We start from the raw sequence: 22,407 nt of genomic DNA on the forward strand, positions 1-22,407 counted from the left end.
TGGGTAGTTGTGCTCATACTTCTTTAGTTGACACGAGGCGCAAGTTACAATTCTTCCATGCTGCATAAGAAGACATCCCAGCCCTTTATGTGAGGCATCACTGTATATCACAAATCCACCCGTTCTAGAAGGTATAATGAGAATAGGTGCCGTCACAAGTCTCTCCTTGAGCTCCTGGAAGCTCTTCTCACATTCCGCAATCCATATAAATTTCTCACCCTGTCTGGTCAACTTCGTTAAAGGAACTATGATGCGAGAAAACCCTTCAACGAATCTTCGATAATACCCCGCAAGACCGAGGAAACTCCTGATTTCTGGGACTGTCTTTGGTCTAAACCATTCTACTATGGCTTCTACCTTCGTGGGATCTATAGAGATACCATCCTTGGACACTATATGGCTAAGGAAGGAAATTTTTTGTAGCCAAAACTCACATTTATTGAATTTAGCATATGACTTCTTCTCCCGCAACACTTGCAAGACAACCTCCAAATGGTGTCGTTTAGGTGAAGGAACGTGAAAATGTTTACAGCCTCAAAACGTCTCAGTTTCAAGTGGAGGAGGGGCTGAGCTACAAGCACACGGGCTGGGCTTGAAATCCTCTCTCACAAACCTAAAATCTGGCCCACAGCACCTACAAACCAAAGACATTACATCCTGAAAAAGACATTAATTGTCGTCGTGATTGGTGTTGAGGGTCCGACTTTCACGTGCCTGTACTAGGATTCCCATTCTATGAACGGAATGCTTTGAACGGTTTATGTAATTTTCATCTTTTTAAGATGGGTCAGTGCATGTGCAAATCACATGACAAGATTTGATTTGTTAAAAAAAATTTTAAATAGAATTTTTTTTTCATTGTTTTATTCACAGACCAATGAAAGTTGATTCAATCATATATATATTATTGCATAATTTTAATTTTAATTGTACCTTATATTTGCATATCGAATCAAGAAGCAATTCGATATTAAACTATCTAAAATTACTTATTATATTGTACTTACTTATTAATTATCTTGTGTTAAGCGAGAATAAAAGAACGATAATTAAAAGTGGGATAAATAATATTTTTCACAATTTTGAGTTATTATCATGAGATAGCAACTTCCCAGCTTTTATCTAATTTCTCTTTCACAACTTCTCAAAATATAACTAAATCAACATTTTATTGAAGAGATTAACATAAATAATATATTGATCATGAGATTGTTAATTTATGAATATTTGTGACGGATTATTTGCGATAAAAATGACTATTTATGATGAAAATAGGCTAATTTAAATAGTAAAAAATAATCATTTTTATAAGAAATAATTGACTACAAATAAGTAGTTAGAAAAAATATATGCATTAACGTCAACTGACTGCATGCATTAACGTATACCTTATCAAGCATATACATTTGCAAAAAATATAGGTAGAAAAGAAACCATGTTTTATTCCTTCCTATTCTTAATTACCATGGGAGATGTCAACCATGGTTTTGGCTCCTCAGAAAAAATCATCTTGCCTATAAGCTTAACCTTGATCTCTGCCTTTCTTACCGTGCTCATTACTTAGTGGAGTGTACAACACTAAGTAACATTATTTGGGTTGTTGATGGGCGACAATAGGCTCAGTCAAGAGTATAACGCTCTCGGGCTGACTTCATTGCCACTCTGCTAGATGAGGCTCGAGGATGCCTAGCCATGAATGCACTAGGTACGGATCTGAGCATCGCTTCTTATGAAGTCACATGCACGGTCATTATTTGTGGTGTGACGAAGAGAGTCTTTGGCGCCCTCAAATCCCACGTGTGATTTGGTGGAAGTTGTGACACCAGGATGATTACCACACGGATCATACACCCCAACACCTTGTGCAAGTGTGTGCAAATATGCAAAATGTGTACGACATAAGGCAGTCAAAAACTATGTACCAGAAAGTTTAACAACAATACAACCTGAAACAAAGTCCTCCAAGAGGTTAGTATAGTCATCCAATTGAAATAAAGGAAATGAATACAAAGGTCCAACAATAAATAATGCTAAAAAGTCTCATGCCGTCACTCATTAGGTGGGGCTAGTCCCTCACGCTCATACTCCTCCTCTACGTCAAAGTTTACGATCCCAGGAAACGAAACTGTAGGTGGAAATACCACAATGAGATTTTGCAATCTTAGAAAATCAATCAGCAAAGAGACATCCAAGAGGTTCAAGTATGAAATTATACCATAAACAATGCATAATAGCCATGGAAGTAATAACCACAAAACATTCATTTCTTATAACCACTCACGCAAAAAACCCTTTTGTACCCAATACACAACCATTTATTATAGTGTACACCATGGCCTCCGCTCGGGATCACCTGCACACCTTGACTCCTATCGTCACACCACGGGTAATGACCGTGCATGTGACTTTGTTACGAGCGATGCCCAGCTCCGCGCCAGGCACGTAATGTGACTAGGCATCCTCTAGCCCTCCAGTAGAGGGGCTTCGGAGTCGTACCAAAAGCGTTACCATCTTGGCAGAGCCTATTGTAGCCCGACGATAGCCTAGGAAACGTCACTCGATTTTGCATACTCTCAAGTGACCAGAGGAGCTCCACTGAGATAATACTTAATCTCGACTTGGGGTCGTGACATGCACGCACCCACACAAAAATATATTATTTTTCCATTGACACCAAAAACCAGTTTTAGATTACGCCATATAGCATAGCACAAATGTATAATTCATGACAAATATTAAGAACAATGAATATGCAAAATCATGACAGACAGTTTATTAGATGACATGACATAGCACAAACAGTCAACCACACAACAACAAACAAGTCCAATTCCACAGTTTCACAAACTCCAACTACATGCATTTCCCATCCTCCATCTGGCTCTCAACCCAAATTCTAATAACAACCACATCAAATATTCCCAACAATTCCCCGGGCCCAAGGCCCTTCTCAAATACAACCAGACTACAACAAAGTTAGCGATAAATTTCACCTTAGAATTCCAAGGGTCGCGCTGGAGAGTTACATACAGCCCGGAAGGTAATTCTTCTGGATGATCGTGCGTGATGGTTTAAGGGGTCCCGCAATTGAACAAGTGCGTGCATCGTTGCGTGGACTGACATGGTTGGTTAGATTAAAAACTGAACATCCAATAAAAAGAAACACAAGGCAAGAGCCATAAAGGCTTACTGTTTTGGCGTCTAGAGGGGTGGAGGACGGTGGAGTAGTGGCTGCAAGCAGTGGTAGTGATGTAACTGTGCAGAACATGGGCTAAAATGGGTGGTTCTCGACAGCAGCAGCGACTACGATTGGGGGTAGAGGACGGCGTGGGCTCTGCGAGCAACGCAGGCATGGCGTGCGACTATGGGTGGGTAGCAGCGGTGAGCAGTTGCCATGTCCTCACGAGTTGCAGGCTTCCAAAGGAGAGGGCTCTGACCGTCGGACACATGGAGCCGAGGTGGTGGTTACAAGGAGCAGTGCTGCAAGTCGCAGGGAGAGCTCACGGGTCTGCAGGAGGGAGGAGGAAGAGGAAAAGAAGAAGAAAAGAAAAAAAAAAAAACCAAAAAGAAATAGGGAAAAAGAGAAGCCATGCAATGCTGGGGGAAGAGAAGGAAAAAAAAAAAAAAAAAGGATAAGAGTTTTTAGCCTTAAGTTCCAAAATAGCGTCGTTAGGTGAAGGAAGGCAAAAATGTTTACAGCCTCAAAACGTCGCGGTTTCAAGTGGAGGAGGGGCTGGGCTACTACTACACGGGCTGGGCTTGAAATCCTCTCTCACAAGCCTAAAATCTGGCCCACAGCACCTACAAACCAATGACATTACATCCTGAAAAAAAAAAAAAAAAGAAAGAAAAAGAGAGAGAAAATTTAAAACCAAACAAACCAAAGACATTACATCCTGAAAAAGACATTAATTGTCGTCGTGATTGGTGTTGAGGGTCCGACTTTCACGTGCCTGTACTAGGATTCCCATTCTATGAACGGAATGCTCTGAACGGTTTATGTAATTTTCATCTTTTTAAGATGGGTCAGTGCAAGTGCAAATCACATGACAAGATTTGATTTGTTAAACAAATTTAAAATAGAATTTTTCTTTCATTATTTTATTGACGGACCAATGAAAGTTGATTCAATCAGATATATATAATTGCATAATTTTAATTGTACCTTTTATTTGCATATCATAGCTGATAGAGTTGGTTCTATCATATATTTGCATATCGAATCAAGAAATAATTCGATATTAAACTATCTAAAATTACTTATTATATTTTACTTACTTATTAATTATTTTGTATTATGTTAAGCAAGAATAAAAGAACTATAATTAAAAGTGAGATAAATAATATTTTTCACAATTTTGAGTTATTATAATGAGATAGCAACTTCCCAGCTTTTATCTAATTTCTCTTTCACAACTTCTCAAAATATAACTAAATCAACATTTTATTGAAGAGATTAACATAAATAATATATTGATCATGAGATTATTAATTTGTGATCATTTGTGACAGATTATTTGCGATAAAAATGATTATTTATAACAAAAATAGGCTCATTTAAATAGTAAAAAATAATCATTTTTGTAAGAAATAACTGACTATAAATAAATAGTTTTCTTATAATGTATATAGTAATCTGAAAAAATCCAATGACACTGAATTTATTTCAGAATATTAAAAAACGCCAAAAAATAGAAAGATTGCTCCATACCATCTAGCGTGTAATTAAACACGTAGACTTCTCTGGACCACACAGCTTCGAAGTTTTACATGCGTTAATAATTTGTCTCCCTGCAGCCTAACGTTTTCAGCTAAAACACGTGGTGAGATTTCTCTCACTATAGTAATGATCTATAGATTCGTGTCTTTTGGTCTCCATTGATTTTCGAAAAGAATTCTCAGCTCGAGAAAGAGTTCTGCTTAGTGCTCTTTCACTTTCCTAAAGAAGTTGTCATTCCAATAAATCGGTTCTCTTAAGCCCTGCATGCATTAACGTATACCTTATCAAGCATATACATTCGCAAACAATATACGTAGAAAAGAAACCATGTTTTATTCCTTCCTATTCTTAATTACCATGGGCGACGTCAACCATGGTTATGGCTCCTCAGAAAAAATCATGTTGCCGATAAGCTTAACCTCACTACAAGAAAAATAAATATTTGTGGTTATTTATTTGTGACTAAAAGACTATTTGTGATCAAAACAAATTCATTTTAACTATAATAGTCATTTCGTTGAAATTAACTGGCTGCAAATAAGCAGTTTTCTTGTACTGCCTTGATCTCTGCCTTTCTTATCATGCTCATTTTTCATTTTCCTCTCATATTACTCAAGTGGAAACCCCATGGAAAAAACTTTAAGCAAACTCTAGCACTCCCACCGGGGCCAACTCTGTGGCCAATAGTTGGAAACCTCCCATAACTGTGGAGGAACAAGCCCGCATTTCGGTGGATACATGGCCTTTTGGAATCACTCAATACGGAAATCGCTTGTATATGTCTACGAGGTTTTCATGTTATTCTGGTAACTTCACTGGAACTTGCCCGGGAGTTCTTGAAAAAGCACGATATCGTGTTTGCATCAAGACCTCTTTTCATGTCGAATAAATATGCTAGTCGCGGCTTTAAGTCAACAGCTTTGGTGCCGTGGGGAGATCAATGGAAGAAGATGAAAAAGTTGGTGGCTTCCGAGATAATTAACTCAAAAACAACTCGGTGGCTACTCGATAAGAGGATTGAAGAAGCTGATAATCTTGTTCGTTTCATTTATAATCAATGTAAGAATGCTGCGATTGACGACGTTCCTGATGATCAGTCCATTAGTGGTTCAGTTGTGGACGTGAGACTTGTTGCACATCATTACTGTGGATATGTCATTAGGAAGATGATATTCAACAGAAGGTACTTTGGCAAAGGAAAGAAGTGTTGAGGGAAAAATTAGTTGATTGGCATTTTCTTGTGAAAACCTGTGTAATATTGTGTTGTAACAAGTGTTGAAGCGGTGCAACATGAAAATGATTGAAGTGTGCTCAACACGGCTCTACTGGCGCTCAAGCAGAACCTTCTAGAGAGGTTCGCTCGATGTGCGCTCGATTTAGCGCTCGAGCGGAACCCTTCCAGAGAGGTTTGCTCGATGTGCGCTCGACATGGCGCTCGAGTAGAATTCTTCTAGAGAGGTTCGCTCGATGTGTGCTCAATGTGTCACTCGAGCTGTTTCTGAAAGACAATGTGCGCTCGACTTGCGCTCGACACCTCGCTCGAGCCAATATTCAAGACAACTTAGAATTCAGGGTTTTGAGCGCCGTGATCTGTTGGGCTATATATAGAACAGCATATTTATGTTCTTGTGTGTGGAGAAATAGAGCAAAAACCCCAGTTGCTTCAAGAGACTTAGAGAGAAAGTTTTCCCCACTTTGTGAATTTCTCTTGGACAAACACATTTCCACCACACCACATTCAACATCAAATATTATTTAAGTCCATTGAAGTGGACGTGTTCATTGGCCTGAAGGTTTTTAGAGTTGTTGTTGATGCAGAGATCGAGAGGTTCTCGTGGGAAGCTATAGAAAGGTCGGAGTTCTGGCATTACATGCATGTAGAGATCGAGTGGGTCACTCGTGATGTTGCAAGCCAAGTTTAGGAACTACAAAAGTTTTGTGAGTGTCTCTATATTGGTTGTAACAAACTTTTTCTATAGTAGATTTTAGGTGGTGTCTTCCACCCGCAGTGGTTTTAGAATTTGAAGACATTTTTCAAATGAGTTTGTACTTTGTGACCAAATCTCTGTGTTGATTATTGTGTGAGTTGTTTCATCATTTAATTGCTTACTTGTCATTATATTTGATTAGACCAGAAAAATTGAACTACACCTATTCACCCCCTCTAGGTGTTGTGTTGGATAGAACCACTGCTTTTTCAATTGGTATCAGAGCGGGTTTACTCCGCTAGGATTTAGTTCCTGAGTGTGATCCTGCTGTAGTTGTTAAAATGGATAAGTCTTAATCACTCACATCGCCACCATATTTTGATGGTAGCAATTATGCCTATTGGAAAGTTTGAATGAGAGCTTTTCTGAAATCCATAGATGAACGAGTGTGGGTTTTCATGGTAAGAGGATGGAAACAACCTGTTATTGTCGTTGAAGAAATTGAAATTTCCAAAAATGTGGAAAATTACTCTAGGGATGAAATAAATGAGTGTGGTTGGAATAACAAAGGCCTAAATGCAATTTCATGGATGTGTCCCAGGAGTAGTTCAAGCGAATCTCCATGTGTGAAATTTGCAAAGAGGCATGGGATTTTCTTGAAATTATCCATGAAGGTACCAAGGCTGTGAAGAACTCTAAGCTTCAAATGTTGACTACCAACTTTGAAGAACTCAGAATGAGGGATGATGAAACATTTGATGTCTTTTATGCAAAACTGAATGACATTGTCAACTCTCGTTTTAATCTAGGGGACAAAATTCCAGAAAATAGAACTGTGAGAAAAGTTCTCAGATCTCTTCCTGAGAGATTCGGTCCCAAAGTCACTGCCATTGAAGAGAGCAAAGATTTAGACAATATGAGGATTGAAGAGCTGGTGGGCTCTCTACAAACCTATGAACATACTCTTCCTGTAGATAAGAAAAATAAGTCCAAAGCCCTCAACACTATTGATGAGTCATCCGATGAGTTGTTCGATGAGTTGGCTATGAGTGACAAAGAAGTAGCTTTTTATGCAAAAAAATTCAGGAAGATATTTGTATCTAGAAATAGAAAGAACTGGGGACATAAGAAGAAAAAGTTTGAGAGAGTCAATAGAAATTCCAGTTCAGGAAACAAGGAAATGAGCTCTAAGAAATACACTAGAGCTACCAAAGACAAGGTACAATCTGATATACAGTGTCATGAATGTCATGATTTTGGGCACATTTGCCTTGAGTGTGCAAATTACATAAAGGCCAAAGGGAAAACAAAGAGTGCTTCATTGAGTGATAATTGTTCTGAGATAAGTGACTCTTCAGATAGTCCATCTCCAAAGAGAAATCTCAACGACATGGCATTCACTTCTTCTGTTTGTGGCCAAAGTCACAGAAGTGAATCAACGTCTGAAAATGAGAGTATATCCGGGAGTGAATCCGGGGATGAAGATGAGTTGCAGGAAATCTATGAGAAGTTGTATAAGGAATGTGTAAAATTGAGGAAACTCAATAAAGCACATATTGAGAATATAGATATTTGCAAAAGAGAAAAGGAGGATCTCCAAGGCAAATTAAATGAAGCCATTTGTCTAACCGATCAGTTGCAAAAGAGGAATGTGTCACTCAAGGATAAAGTAAAAATGCAGGAAAGTGAGTTGATTTTGTTAAACGATAAATTGAAAAACGTTTCTACTGGGAAACAAAAGCTTGACAAAATCCTAAATTCAGGAAAGTCCTTTGGTAATAAGAGAGGTATAGGATATGTTGAAGGGAAATCTGATGTGGCTTTAACTTCAAAAACCTCCTGTAAAAATGTAGGAAAATTTATGTTTGTTCCTGCATCGAATGAGAATGGCAAAGCACAACCTCTTAAAAAGTGTAAGAAAACCCTATATGTGCAAAAGTCTGTCCCACCTCCCAACAGCCCAGGAGCTCGCAACACGAGCCCTATATGTTATCACTGTGGGAAGGTTGGTCATGTTAGACCAGATTGCTTCAAGTTAAAAATCAATCTGTTCATGCTCCTGCATTCTCTAAAAGTGGGACTGCTTATCCTTTTAAAAAGAGTAAGAAGTTCTTGAATGCTCCTAGGTACGTCTCACCCTCCATGAGACAAAAAACTCACAAGGCAAATCACATCTGTCACAATTGTGGTAAGATTGGTCACATTCGACCAAACTGTTTTGAGCTTAGGGGCTATCCTAAGAGAATGGAAAAGCTCTACTCAAGAAAAGGGCATCAAAACTTGTGGAGCCAAGTCATGGTCTTGACCAAACAAAATGAGATGATCAATGTGAAGTTAGACCAATTGACTACTAGCCAAAAGGCTAATAAGGTGAATCATCCAAAAGTGAGACAAATGTGGATGAGAAAGGGGGAGGAGCAGACTAGACATGGTATTTATGGTTTAGACTGATGGTCATGCATTTTACACATGTTTAGGTCTTTTATAGTTTTTCTTCATTTTTTTGTTAAAAGCATATTGTGTGTGTTCATTACATGCATAATTTTGTCTTTGTATATTGTTGTGTGTGTTCCTAAAAAATATGCATAATGTTTTGCACATGAATGTGACAAAGAGTGTTAGTGATGTCAATTCAAAAAATTTTAGGTACATATGACTTTTGAAAATTGTATCATGTACTTTTATAAGTTACAAATGTTTAAAACATGTGTACTATTAGTAATTTGTGACCTTCATCGCACACTACACATCCAACTCAATCAATTGTTGTTTTACCACCTGTGAGTTCTTGGGGAGGCAATCAAAGGTGTAAGGGAGTTCTACGTGTATACAGAATTGACCACAGGCTAGATGACCTCATGATTATATATCAAAATTCCTCCTGTGAAAATTCTCTATCTATAAATAAATTAAAAAAATAAAATATATATATATATAATGGAGGAAGAAGAAGAAAAAGAGAAAGGGGTCATATTACTCGATAGGCCAATACTGATACATAAATTCAAACAGAAGTATTTAGGTCCTAGCAGCATTAGGTTTTACTTTCTGTATCATGGAAATGCTCCCCAAGCATTTATGGTTTCATGTCTCAGCCCAACTCCACTCACATCTTTTGGTTGAAACTTCTTGATTGAGTTAAGATTCACAAAACACGCATGTCCATCTTACCTATGATACTCTGTTTTTACTACTTGCGTAAATTGTGGTAATATGATGCTCTTTTACATTTGATGTGATTTTAAGGCTTCAAAATTGACTTCATTAATTCTTGAGTCACTTAATGAAAAAGTATGAAGCAGTTTGAAAATTCTAGGGATGTCGCTCGAACGAAACTTAAATGCCACTCGAGCAAAGACGTTTTATAAAGCCCCTGCCTCATTTTCTTTTTCCCCAGCCCATTTCTTTTCTCTGTGCCATTTCCTCTCCCCTCTTCGTGCGACTTCCCTTTTCTGTTCTCGGTGTGTTTTTCACTTGATTTCTCTCAAGAAATCCCTTCCTAATCACGGTAAGCTTCTCTCATTTGTGTTTATTTTTTCTAATTTCGGCATTAGAGTTTGTTTATTTTCCCATTTCGGGTTGTTGCGTTTGGGCATTTTGATTTGGTTTTCAAAATGGAGAAACTGATTTGGGGTGTTTGTTGGTTTGTGATTTGGGTGTAGAGAATGATTCTCTCACTCTTGTATTTAGGAAGTTCTTGGAACTCCCATGTAGTGTTGGTTATGGTTTTTGCTTGGATGCACTCCACGTGCTCGGGGAAATGCCTTAATGATGTTTGAATTCTCATTTTCATCATGCATTGGCATATCATTGTTCCCATGTTCATTACATCTCTATCCTAGTATTAGGATAGTGTTTGACATTGAGGCTTGCGACTTCCATTGGGTTTAAAACCCAACTTGGCATTGTGTTTGTTGGGTATTGAAATGGGCTGTTAAATTGTGTTCTTCGGCATGTGCATTGTGCATTTTGAAATGTGCAATGGATCATGTACATTGGTTTACATTAGGCATGTGCATTGGATCATGCATTGGGCATTTTACATTTTGGACATGCATACATCAGGTCTTAAATACCTTTAGCCTTGTCTAATGGTGACTAATTCTGTCCATAGCCAAAGCCATGTCTCGACATATTCGTCCACGCCAAAATCCTCCTGCCCCTACTCAAGCACATTTCCACAATCCTCGTGTAAGAGAACTTTATACTCAGAACTTCTCTAACCGTTCTCCTATTGTCGAGCGCGAAGTCACCCTTGGTGAGCTTACTGAGACTTTTATTCCACATATTTTTGAGTCTCGCCAGTGGCTGGCCTTGACCACTGGTCATCCCACTCCTTCTGTGGAGTTGGTTTGGGAGTTTTACTCCAATATTTATACCATCTCTGATGATGGCTCTTTCGATGTTAGTCTCTGGAATATCGTCTTACGGGTGACTCCAGGCAAGTTAGCAGACGTGCTCAATGCCCCGCATGTGTCAAATCCAGTGTATCCCTATACACGGACATCTCCTCCCAGTCCGCCAGTCATTGCTCAATATCTGTATGGTATGCCTACTAGTTGGGATGGTAAGTCACCACTTCTAACTCTAAGATTTCCACCTGAATATCTCATTCTAAATAGGATTGTCCTTACAAATCTATATCCTACTGGTCATCAGAGTGATGTGGGTCTTGACCGCGCCACTCTTCTGTATGCATTAATCAATGATGTCTCCATGGATCTGGGGAGTCATCTTTGTCGGGTCTTGCTTGAGGCCTTCAATTCCCCCAAAGTATGAACTGGCTTTCCTTTTGCCTACCTTATCACTCGGTTAGCCATCTCCCAGTCAGTTGCATTTCTTGCTCATGAGCCTAGAATTCCTCTTAAGGCTCCTATTGGTCATAGGACCATGCAACTGAGTCGTGCTCACATTATCCCTCACCCTCTGAGTGTTGAGCATCCTCCTGCAGCTTCCTCTCAGCCATTGAGCTCTCGGTCATCCAGCTCATAGCCTCATAGCTCGGCACCATCCACATCAGCACCAGGTTTGACCAAGCCCAGCCTTCAGCAGGTCATTGAGTACCTTGCTCGCCTTAAAGCCCGATTTGATAGCCTTGATGCTAAAGTTGAGAGCCTGCAACAGCTTGTGACTCAATGAACATGATGATGGTGGCAGTAAGAGTGATGGTGATACTTGAGACCCTTGGCTTATTGTGACAAAAATGGGGAGTAGTATAAATTTAAGCGGAGTAGTATAGATGTAGGGGGAGTAGCAAGAAAGCTGTAGGGGCAGCTTTTGTGCTTATGCTGCTATTGTCTGTCTTTTTGAACTCAAAGTTTGATTAATTTCTCAATGAAGAGTCTTTTATGAAAAATGTGCTACAGACATTGTTTATGCTTATGAGATTATTTCTTGCATATTTTTGTTGGAACGTTTAACCGTTTGCTGAGTGTTTGCAGAAATATCTCAACGTATTCAAGACTATGCCTGAATCTTGGGAATCCTGTTTGGGGTGTGTCAGGATTAGGTCTTATATATAGGTTACGGGTATGTAACGCCCCAAACCCAGTTGGCCTGGAGAATTACTACCTATCACTTAAGAACATGTTTTCCAACACAACTAAAATAAAACTCCAAAACTTTATTAGCAAAACTCAATCTCAAGTACTCTAAATAACCACATTGAAACTCTACAAAGTTATTACTGCAGCAAAATAAGCTAAGGAGTCCAAAATCTCCCGGTAGTCATAACAAACCAAACTAATAACTTCAAAAGTCTTACTAAACCCAAGCCCAAGATAAAATTAAATCTAAAAGACATAAGACATCAGAATTCATTCTTCTAACATCCTCTCTCAGCTTAATCATGCTCACCAATCTAATCCAGGTCCTCAGTTGGACTCTCCACATCATCTGAAAAATATTATGAAGATAGGGGGTGAGTTATCAACAACTCAGTAAGCAGAAATCATATGCTAGCTTGTAAACATGAGCATTTACAAAGTAGAGCATGCAGAACAAAATATTTTCCAGAGTTATCATGCAGAACAGAACATATTTCCAAAAGTAACAGAGCGATGGTTTTAAGACAAGTAAAACTCATAGTGCTTTGGCATAACATAAACTGAGTATCATCATCAGATCAAAACAGAGCATCAAACAGAGCAGAGACCATGTTTCACCCCCGTGGTAGGGTTGTGCTAACCCCGGTGGCCAAACCAGGCAGAGACAGAGGTGAAATCTTTCCTTTATTCTTCTCGGAGCCCCGAGTGTGCACACAGGAAAGACCACAATAAAACCACTTTGTTTTCAAAGTGGGTGCACTCAGAGACAGAGAAGTTGGTACCAACCCAAACAGAGCAGAGCATAACAGAGCAGAGCAGAGCAAAGCAGAGACAAAGTCAGATACGAAAACCAGTTCACCATGCCAAAGGTTTTCAGATGTTATATCAAAATAATACAAAGTATCAAAACAGAATCAGATAATTTACACACACTGAACACAAAAGCCAGCACATCTTTTCAAATAAATGCACAACTTTTCATATACTCAATATCGCTCATTTTTCAGATTTCAGAAATCACATGACAGAATTTAGCTTATGTCTACACAATGCATGTCAGAACATATTTTTCTCTTTTTCGTACAGATTTCATGAGTATGCAAATAAACGACCGAGGTTGGTTTTGTTTTTCCCAAGTTCTCGTTTCACCACAAAAATATGTAAAGTTTTCATAAAATCAACCTCAGTCTCAAATAATTCGTGTAAGGTCTAGCATAGGAACCCCGCTTACCTGACTCCTGCAGCGCATTATCTATGACTTGAATACGGTCTCTATCCGTCTCGTCATCTATTCATAAAAATAATATAAACTAAAAATTAAAGTCCAACAACACAAAATTGGTCTTAGACAACTTAATACCCAATTTCTAGACCATAATTCAGTAAGTTTAATCAAACTCAATCAGCCAAATAATAATCCGGACAGCCCACACTTCGACCCAAAATATTCTATACCAATCTCAATATTGTCCAATACAAGCATCAAAACCAATGCCAACTCAAATTCCAGTAACTCACACTTATTCCTACAGTTCGCAGTTCCAAACAATTACTAACAATTTAATCAGGACGACACTACATACTACTCTCTCTCCGTTCACACTCCACAACAGGAAAAAAAATATCTCAACACTTCTAGATGTTAAAAGGCCCCAACAAACCCTTCTAAACATTTCCAATACATCTAACCAATAATCCAAAAATATATCATCACTTCCTAAAAATCATCAATATTCATCATGACCAACGTCAAACTCAAAACACCAATATTTAAACCCGAAACAGCTAACATATTTCATAGCATAAACCAATCTCACACAAACAACTCCATCATCCAATCTAACCGATCCCCTTACTCCTCGAACTCAGTCCGGCACCACAAATAAATTCACAGTAAAAATGAATTAGCGCAGAAATACATTTAAATCTCAAAAGTTCTTTGGGAAAAATACTTACAATGCTATAATATAATTTTTGAAAGATCACAGAGGTACTAGAAGCGGCAACGCAGCAACAAAACAGTGTCAAAAGCACTGTGGCCGTGGGTCTCAAAAACCCACTTTTGAACGGGTGTAAACGAATACCCGAGATTGATAGGGTAGGGCTTAGGGATGTCGGTGAGGCTAGTGGTGGTGGTGGTTGGCCGTGGGTGGCGGCGCAAGAGGCGGTTGATGGTGGGGCTTCACCGGTGACAGATCGGAGGTGGGGTTGGGTCCAATGGGTTGCCAAGAGGTCGAGGATGAAGTAGTGAGAAGATGGTGGCCGGAGGTGGCGCGACGGCGGCGCTGGAGCGAAGGTGACGCCGCGGCTTTGAATGGCTGCTGGTGGTTAACGGCGGCGTGAATGGAGGTGAGGTTGGTGGGGTGAGGTCGCCGGTGGCAGGGGAGGCGAATGGACTGGGAGGTGACGACCACCGCCGGCTCACGGCGGCAGGTTGGGGGAGAGGGGCGACACACGGGAAGAGAAAGGGAAGGTGTGCGGCGCGCGGGAGAGGAGAGGAGAGGAGAAAAAGGAAAAGAAAAAAAAAAGAAGAAAAAGAAAAGAGAAAAGAGAAAATGTAGGGAAAGAAATGAGGTCCATCCTCATATCTTGGGTCACAAAAACGATCCAACGAAAACAATTTTAACACAGCAAGTAAAATAAAATAATTCAAACGCAGTGATTAAAGTGAAAATAAATAATTAAACCCCACAACAAGTTAATATAATTTGAGAAGAAATTTAAACGCATAAAAATAATTAATTTAGAGAAAGCACTTCAAAAAATAATTTTCGTAAACTAAAAATCATAAAAAATAACACAACTAAAAATCCAGCAATTTTAAAACAAGAGAATAAATTTTAATTTAGTAACAAATAATCTTTCAATAAAAAAAAATACAGTAAAATACGGGGTGTTACAAGGGGTTTTGTCACAGAAATGCCAAACAGAGAGATTGTTGAGGGAAAAATTAGTTGATTAGCATTTTCTTGTGAAAACCTGTGTAATATTGTGTTGTAGCAAGTGTTGAAGCGATGCAACATGAAAGGGATTGAAGTGTGCTCAACACGGCTCAACTGGCTCTCAATTGGCGCTCGAGTGGAACCTTCCAGAGAGGTTTGCTCAATGTGTGCTCGACTCAGCCCTCGAGCAGAACCCATCTAGAGAGGTTCACTAGATGTGCGCTCGACGTGGCGCTCAAGCAGAACTCTTCCAAAGAGGTTCGCTCGACGTGTCGCTCAAGCTGTTTCTGAAAGACAAAGTGCGCTCGACTTGTGCTCGACACCTCGCTCGAGCCAATGTTTAAGACAACTTAGAATTCAGGGTTTTGAGCGCCGTGATCTATTGGGACTATATATAGAGTAGCTTATTTATGTTCTTGTGTGTGGAGAAACATAGCAAAAACCCCAATTGCATTAAAAGCCATAGAGAGAATGTTTTCCCTACATTGTGAATCTCTCTAACACATCTCCACCACACCACATTCAATATCAAATCTTATTTAAGTCCATTGAAGTGGACGTGTGTATTGGCTGGAAGGTTTCCGGATCTGTTGTTCATGCAGAGATAGAGAGGTTCTCGTGTGAAGCTATAGAAAGGTCGGAGTTCTGACATTACATGCGTGTAGAGATCGAGTGGGTCACTCGTGATGTTGCAAGCCAAGTTTAAGAACTATAAAGGTTTTGTGAGTGTCTCTATATTGGTTGTAACAAACTTTTTTTATAGCGAATTTTAGGTGGTGTCATTCACTCGGAGTGGTTTTAGAATTTGAAAACGTTCTACAAATGAGTTTCCACTTTGTGACCAAATCTCTGTGTTGATTATTGTGTGATTTGTTTCATTATTTAATTGCTTACTTGTCATTATATTTGATTAGACCAGAAAAATTGAACTGCACCTATTCACCCCCCTCTAGCTGTTGTATTGGATAGAACTACTGCTTTTTCAAGAATGATGGAGGACCTGGAGTTGAGGAAGAACAACACATTGAATCACTTTTCACCATACTCGTTCATCTTAATGCATTTGCTTTATTGAATTACTTGCCATGCTTAACAGCACTAGATTTAGATGGTCATGGGAAGATTTTAAGTGAGGCTATGAAGATCGTTACTAGTTATGAAGATCCGGTCGTCGATGAGAGACTATGGCAATGGAGAGACGGGTAGAAGACGGAGGCCGAGGACTTGCTTGACGCTTTCATTTTGGCAAAGGATTCGAATGGGAAAGCAGCCTTTTCAGTGGAAGAGATCAAAGCTCAAATCACGACAGGATAAAACTTAAATATTAATAAGAATACCTAATACCATGCATTTTAATATATAACATTGCAAAATACTTCACGTCTTTCACGAACCCTAGATAGTGTTTTTCTCTCCTATTCTAAATATCCATACTAAACTTAGTTTTGTAGAAAATATTTAAATCTAAATAAATGAAGTTTTCAATAATTAATATCTATTAATCATTTACTTGAATTGTTTTCAATCATGTGCATGCAGGAACTGATGCTTGCAACAGTGGATAATCCTTCCAACTGCATAGAGTGGACACTAGCTGAAATGCTCAACCAACCGGAGCTCCTCCAAAAAGCTGTAGAAGAAATTGACAGGGTAGTTGGAAAGAAGAGATGGGTTGAAGAATCTGATATTCCACAACTGAATTATGTCAAGGCTTGTGCAAGGGTAGGTTTTCGGCTTCACCCAATTGCACCATTTAACTTCCCCCATTTCTCAATGCAAGATGCGACTGTGGCTGGCTATTTCATCCCGAAAGGAAGTCATGTCATCTTGAGCCGATATGGTCTTGGCCGCAACCCTCGCGTTTGGAAAGAACCCTTGAGGTTCAAACCAGAATGACATCTGAAGAAGAAGGAGGATGGATCGTCGATGGTAAGGGTGTAAATTCAAACCGAAAAATCGGAAAACCGGTCCGAACCGGACCGGTTTTGAATCGGTCTGGTCCGGGACCGGTTTTTAGAATGTGAAAACCGATCGGTTCCTGTCCGGTTCCGCTTTTAGGATTTTTCGGACCGGCCCGAACCGGACCGAACCGGTTGATAAACAAAATATATAAAAAATAATATTTGTATTATTGTATATATAAGTTTTATAAAAAATATTATATATATATTAATATATATAAGTTTGATATATTATGTATAATTATAAATTTTTATGTGAAATTTTTATATATAATATATATAATTATATATATTCATATATGAAATAATTTCTTATTATAATTTATAAATTATTACATAAAATGTTAATACTAAATCACTAAAAGTTTATAACTAATACTAATAGTCTAATATAGACTAATGACTATAGTTATACTTATAATTAATACTACAAGTTTTTACTAAAAGTTTATAACTAATAGTCTAATACTAATATTAAATGTATAGTTTATAACTAATACTAATATATAACTTATAACTATACCAATATTCTAATATTAATACTATTATATAGTCTAATATATTAATAAAAGTATAAAACAGATTTTTTTAAATCAGTTTTTTTTTTCTTTTTTTTTTTTATAAACAAATTTTTAATGGCAAATTGTGAAACTAATATTTTAAAAAAAAACCGAAAAACTGGATCGGACCAGACCGAAAACCGATAAAACATGAAGTACCAGTTTAGGAGGGTAACCGGTGCGTAATCGGTTTTAGAAAATACAAAACCGGTATATACTGGTTCTGTCCTAGATTTTGTCCAAAACCGGACTGGACCGGACCGGTTACACCCCTAGTCGATAGTCGATGATCAGGAGGTGGAACTTGCAAAGCTTGAGCTGCGCTTCATTCCGTTCAGCTGGGGAAGGCGAGGTTGCATGGGCATCGCGCTCGGCTCTGCCATGACTGTGATGCTTTTGGCAAGGCTTCTTCAAGGATTTTCATGGAGTTTGCAGCCAAACCAGGAGGAGATTGACCTCTCTGAGACCATGAATGAACTTTTCATGGCCAAACCCTTACATGCACATGCAAACCCACGTCTGGCGGCTTCACTTTATCCACTTAATAATGATTATCTGGGAGAGTAGTTCTATTTATCAGCCAGCGTAGAGAACACGTCGTATACATACCATTGACATGTCATTGGTATTAAAGTTGTGTTTTATACCCCAACTACAAATAGAATTCTGCTACTCAGAAGACTAATTCGATGCACTTGAGATTTCAGTTGGAAAGTGGTATCTGTGCCTAAGTGACCTGATGGAAAAATACGAGGAAATGACTAGAAGGTATCTTCATCGATTGATAACCTACTTAGTACCACATATCTACCATATAGCCCAACAATCATGGTAGTCTCACTCCCACAAAAATTCAAGGTCCCGTAGATAGAATTGTATAACGGATCTAAAGATCTCGTAGAACATCTGGAAATGTTTAAGGCACCCTTGACACTCCTTGGGTTTTCAGGAGAAATTGAATGTCAGACCTTCCCCTTGACCCTCAAAGGAATAGCTAGAGGGTGGTCTCGAAATTTGTAGCCAGGCTCGACTGGCAACTTTAAAGAACTGGGAAGACAATTTTTGGCTCAATTCATGGCTATCAGATGAAGGAGCTGGTTGGCCGCTTACCTTCTAATTGTGAAGTAGCAAGAAGAAGAAAGTTTGAAATTGTATCTCAGAAGATACAACAAAGCATGTATGACTGCGGATGACCAAGATGAGAAGATAACATTCTCGACACTTGTAGGAGGAGTTTGCCTAGGAGAACTTTTACGGCTGAATTGGCGAGGAGAATATCTGTTGTGACACCTCGAAAAAAAATTTAGATTGAAAGAATATCTTGTTAATTTTGGATTATGGGCCTAATAAGAAGCATAGGAATGTTATGGAGTAAATGAGTTGGTCACGAGCCTCACCTAGATGTTTTAAATCTCAAATATTTATTTTAAATGGGGTAGTTTAAGTTTTATTGAACCAAGTCCAAATTTTTTAAAGTAAGCATCTTTAATTTTTGGAAGCTCCAAAAATAATATAGATTTTTGATAATTCACTTTATTTATAAGATTTTGTTTCTCTTAAAAATATTTATTAAAATTCGTCATTTTATTTTATAATGAAAAATAGTATTTTTGGGATCAAGGAAACAAGGTTGGATTTTTCATCTAGTCTATTTACCTTCCTTGTCCATTTTCTCTATTTGCTTCTTTCTTATTTCTTCATATTTTATTTCCACCCTTGGATTAAGGTTAGGACATGTGTTGGGCTAGGATTTAATTGCACTCAACCTTATCTCTCCTTTTCAATTTTTGACCACACGTCACTCTCTCTCTCTCTCTCGCTCTCTCATTCTCTCCCTCCCGATCTCTTCTTCCTTCCCGATCTCCATCTAGGGTTTCAACCACAAGCACCACCAGGAAGTTCAACCACCAGCCACCATGAGCAGCACACACCCTACCCCTCTCTCTCTCTCCACCATGAGACCTAGCAATTGCCTCCAAAGACCTATCCAAACCAAGAGCCACCCCTCCATAAAAGCGTAGCTGATGTCACCTGCATTGCGGGCTTCCTCCACATCTAGTCTAGCATCCACAGCCCACGTCCAAGCTCCACCTCCCTCAGCCAGTCACACCACCGACAACAAAGCCAAAACCACCATTGCCTCTCCCAAGCAAACCTCTCTTGACTTTTGTTGCTCTCGATATCTTCTTCCCTTCCATTCTCTCCATCTAGTGTTTTAGCTACAAGCACGACTATGATGCTCATCAACCAGCCACCATGACCAGCACACACCCAACCTCCCTCTCTCCACCATGAGACCTAGCAATTGCCGCCAAGGACTTATCCAAACCTAGAGCCACCCGTCCATAAAAGCATAGCAAATGTCTCATGTACTAAAGGTTGCTGCATGTTCAGTCCAGCAGTCGTAACCCACGTCTAAACTACACCTCCCTCAGCCAGTTGCACCATCGACAACCAAGCTAGATACGCCACTACCTCTCCTAAGCAAGACTCTCTTGACTTCTTTACCTCTCGATCTTTTCTTCACCTCTCTTATCTCCATCTAGGGTTTTAGTTGCAAGCACCAATGTGAAGCTCAACCACCAGCCACTGTGAGCAGCACACAACTAACCTCTCTTTCTCCACTGTGAGACCCAACAATTCCCTCCAAGGACCTGTCCAAACCTAGTGCCATCCCTCAATAAAAAAACTGTTGATGTTTGTGGCATCGAGGGTTTCGCCCATGTCCACTTCCATTCCAGCAACAACAACACACATCCAAGCTCCAGCTCCCTCAGCCAGTCGCATCATCAACAACCAATATAGAAGTACCGCTGCCACTCCAAAGCAAACCAACCAATCACAATGTCACTCCCATACCTAGAGCCCTTCCGTTTTCACAACCGTAAGCCATCGCTGAAAGCCGTCACCCTACACGGTTAGCCACATCGTCGTCGTGTATAGCCAAGGGACAACAAACGCCACTGCAATCTCTAGAAACAACTGTAACACCCCTACTTTGTTACACAAGAATAGAGAAACATCTGATCATCCACTGCCTAGGCCTTTAGACTAGTCACCAACTGACATCCATGGAGCTGCCTTGCACCACCCCTGAATAACTCCACCCTAGGAACCACCATGAATAGCTCTTGTGCCAACCATTGCTCCCGATCCAGCGGAGCACCCATGTGAATTATTTTTGGATGCTACTCTCTTGATTTGATGTTCATGTGATATCCCTTAATGCCATAGATCCACTATGATTGTGCCCGCTTGTTCTGTTCATGTCACCACTAACCACCACACAAGTCGCCACACCAGTACACCACCCCACACCAGCCACTCAGTTTTGGTATGACCTCTATCTCTCCTTATCTTTCCTATGGATTAATTTTTCATGGGCTATAGGAGATTATGGATAAAGTTTGTGAAGCCTTGGGTTTGAGTTTTGTCCATTGTATGTGGAGTTTAAGTGGACTATAGGTTGAGTATGTGTGTTTGTATGTATTGTTAAGAGGTCTATGGATTGAGTTAAGTGTTTGTGAAGGTTGGTTGGACAAATTTGTATTATTTGTTATCTTGGTGTATAGTCATATTATTTATGAAGCCAAGGGGTTGTTTGGTGAGCTGGAAATGGTTTTGATGTACTATTCAGCTAGGGTTAAATGAGAATAAGATAATATGATGACTTTGCTACAGTTGGAATAAAGTTTGTAGAACCATTTCGATTTAATGTAGCTAAACATGGGTGATGGGTTTCTGGAAAGAGAAAATAGCATAAACCATGAGATGGCTTTGGTTCGCTGGAGCTTCTTGAAATTCAAGAAGAAGCAATCGGCTAATCTTGCTTAAGCATTTTCTACTTGCTCGATTCAAGATTTGAATGACTCTGAATGGTTCCCCGACTCTGGTGCAACGTCCCACATGACAAGTGATACCAAGGGTATGGATCAATTGGCTGTCTACTCTGGTAATGAACGTGTCATAGTTAGCAATGGTTAGTCTTTAGCAATCTCTCACACTGGTTCCATTTCATCTCTTGTTCCGTCTAGTCCTCTTCTTTTATCTAATGTTTTAGTTGTTTCTGGAATTAAGAAAAATCTTATTTCTATTAGTCAACTTACTAAAGATAATAATTGTTGTGTCACCTTTTCTTCCTCTGTTTTTACCATACAGGATCGAGTCACAAGAGTGGTGCTGGGAGTGGGAAGATGTGAAAATGGTCTCTAAGGATCGTTGTCATCTTGCCTTTGTGTCCACTACTTCTCCACCACAAGCCTCCGTTCATTTATGGCATGCTCTCCTTGGTCATCCACATTATCGTACTGCTGCTTCTCTTTCTAGATTAGGATTTATTTCTAGTAGTAATAAATTGGTAAACATTGATTCTGAAATTTGTGTTGGTTGTAGACTTGGCAAAAGCCATCGTTTACCTTTTTCTCTAAATGATGAATGTTGTGTCATGCCTTTTGATCGTTTACACTGTGACTTATAGGGTCCATCACCAGTTCCTTCTTTTACTGGATATAGATACTATGCTTTATTTATTGATGATTATACTAGATTTAGTTGGATATTCCCTTTAAAACACAAATATGATTTCTTTGATGCTTTCATCAATTTACAACGTTTTATTGAGACAATTTTTTGAAAAAATAAAATTATTTCAGTGTGATGGTGGAATTGAATTCACTAATAATAAGTTCCACTCTCATCTGCATTCTTGTGGCATTGTTCTTTGTCTGGCATGTCCTTTACACTCCTAGCC

General features: G+C 39.1%; 1 pseudogene; it reads left to right on the top strand.

Moving 5' to 3' along the window:
• The first annotated feature begins 3,276 nt into the window (after nt 1–3,276).
• LOC121256824 lies at nt 3,277–18,224 on the top strand (annotated as a pseudogene).
• Nucleotides 18,225–22,407: the final 4,183 nt, after the last annotated feature.

The sequence above is a fragment of the Juglans microcarpa x Juglans regia genome, chromosome 1D (assembly GCF_004785595.1).
Source record: "Juglans microcarpa x Juglans regia isolate MS1-56 chromosome 1D, Jm3101_v1.0, whole genome shotgun sequence".
NCBI classification, from domain to species: domain Eukaryota; kingdom Viridiplantae; phylum Streptophyta; class Magnoliopsida; order Fagales; family Juglandaceae; genus Juglans; species Juglans microcarpa x Juglans regia.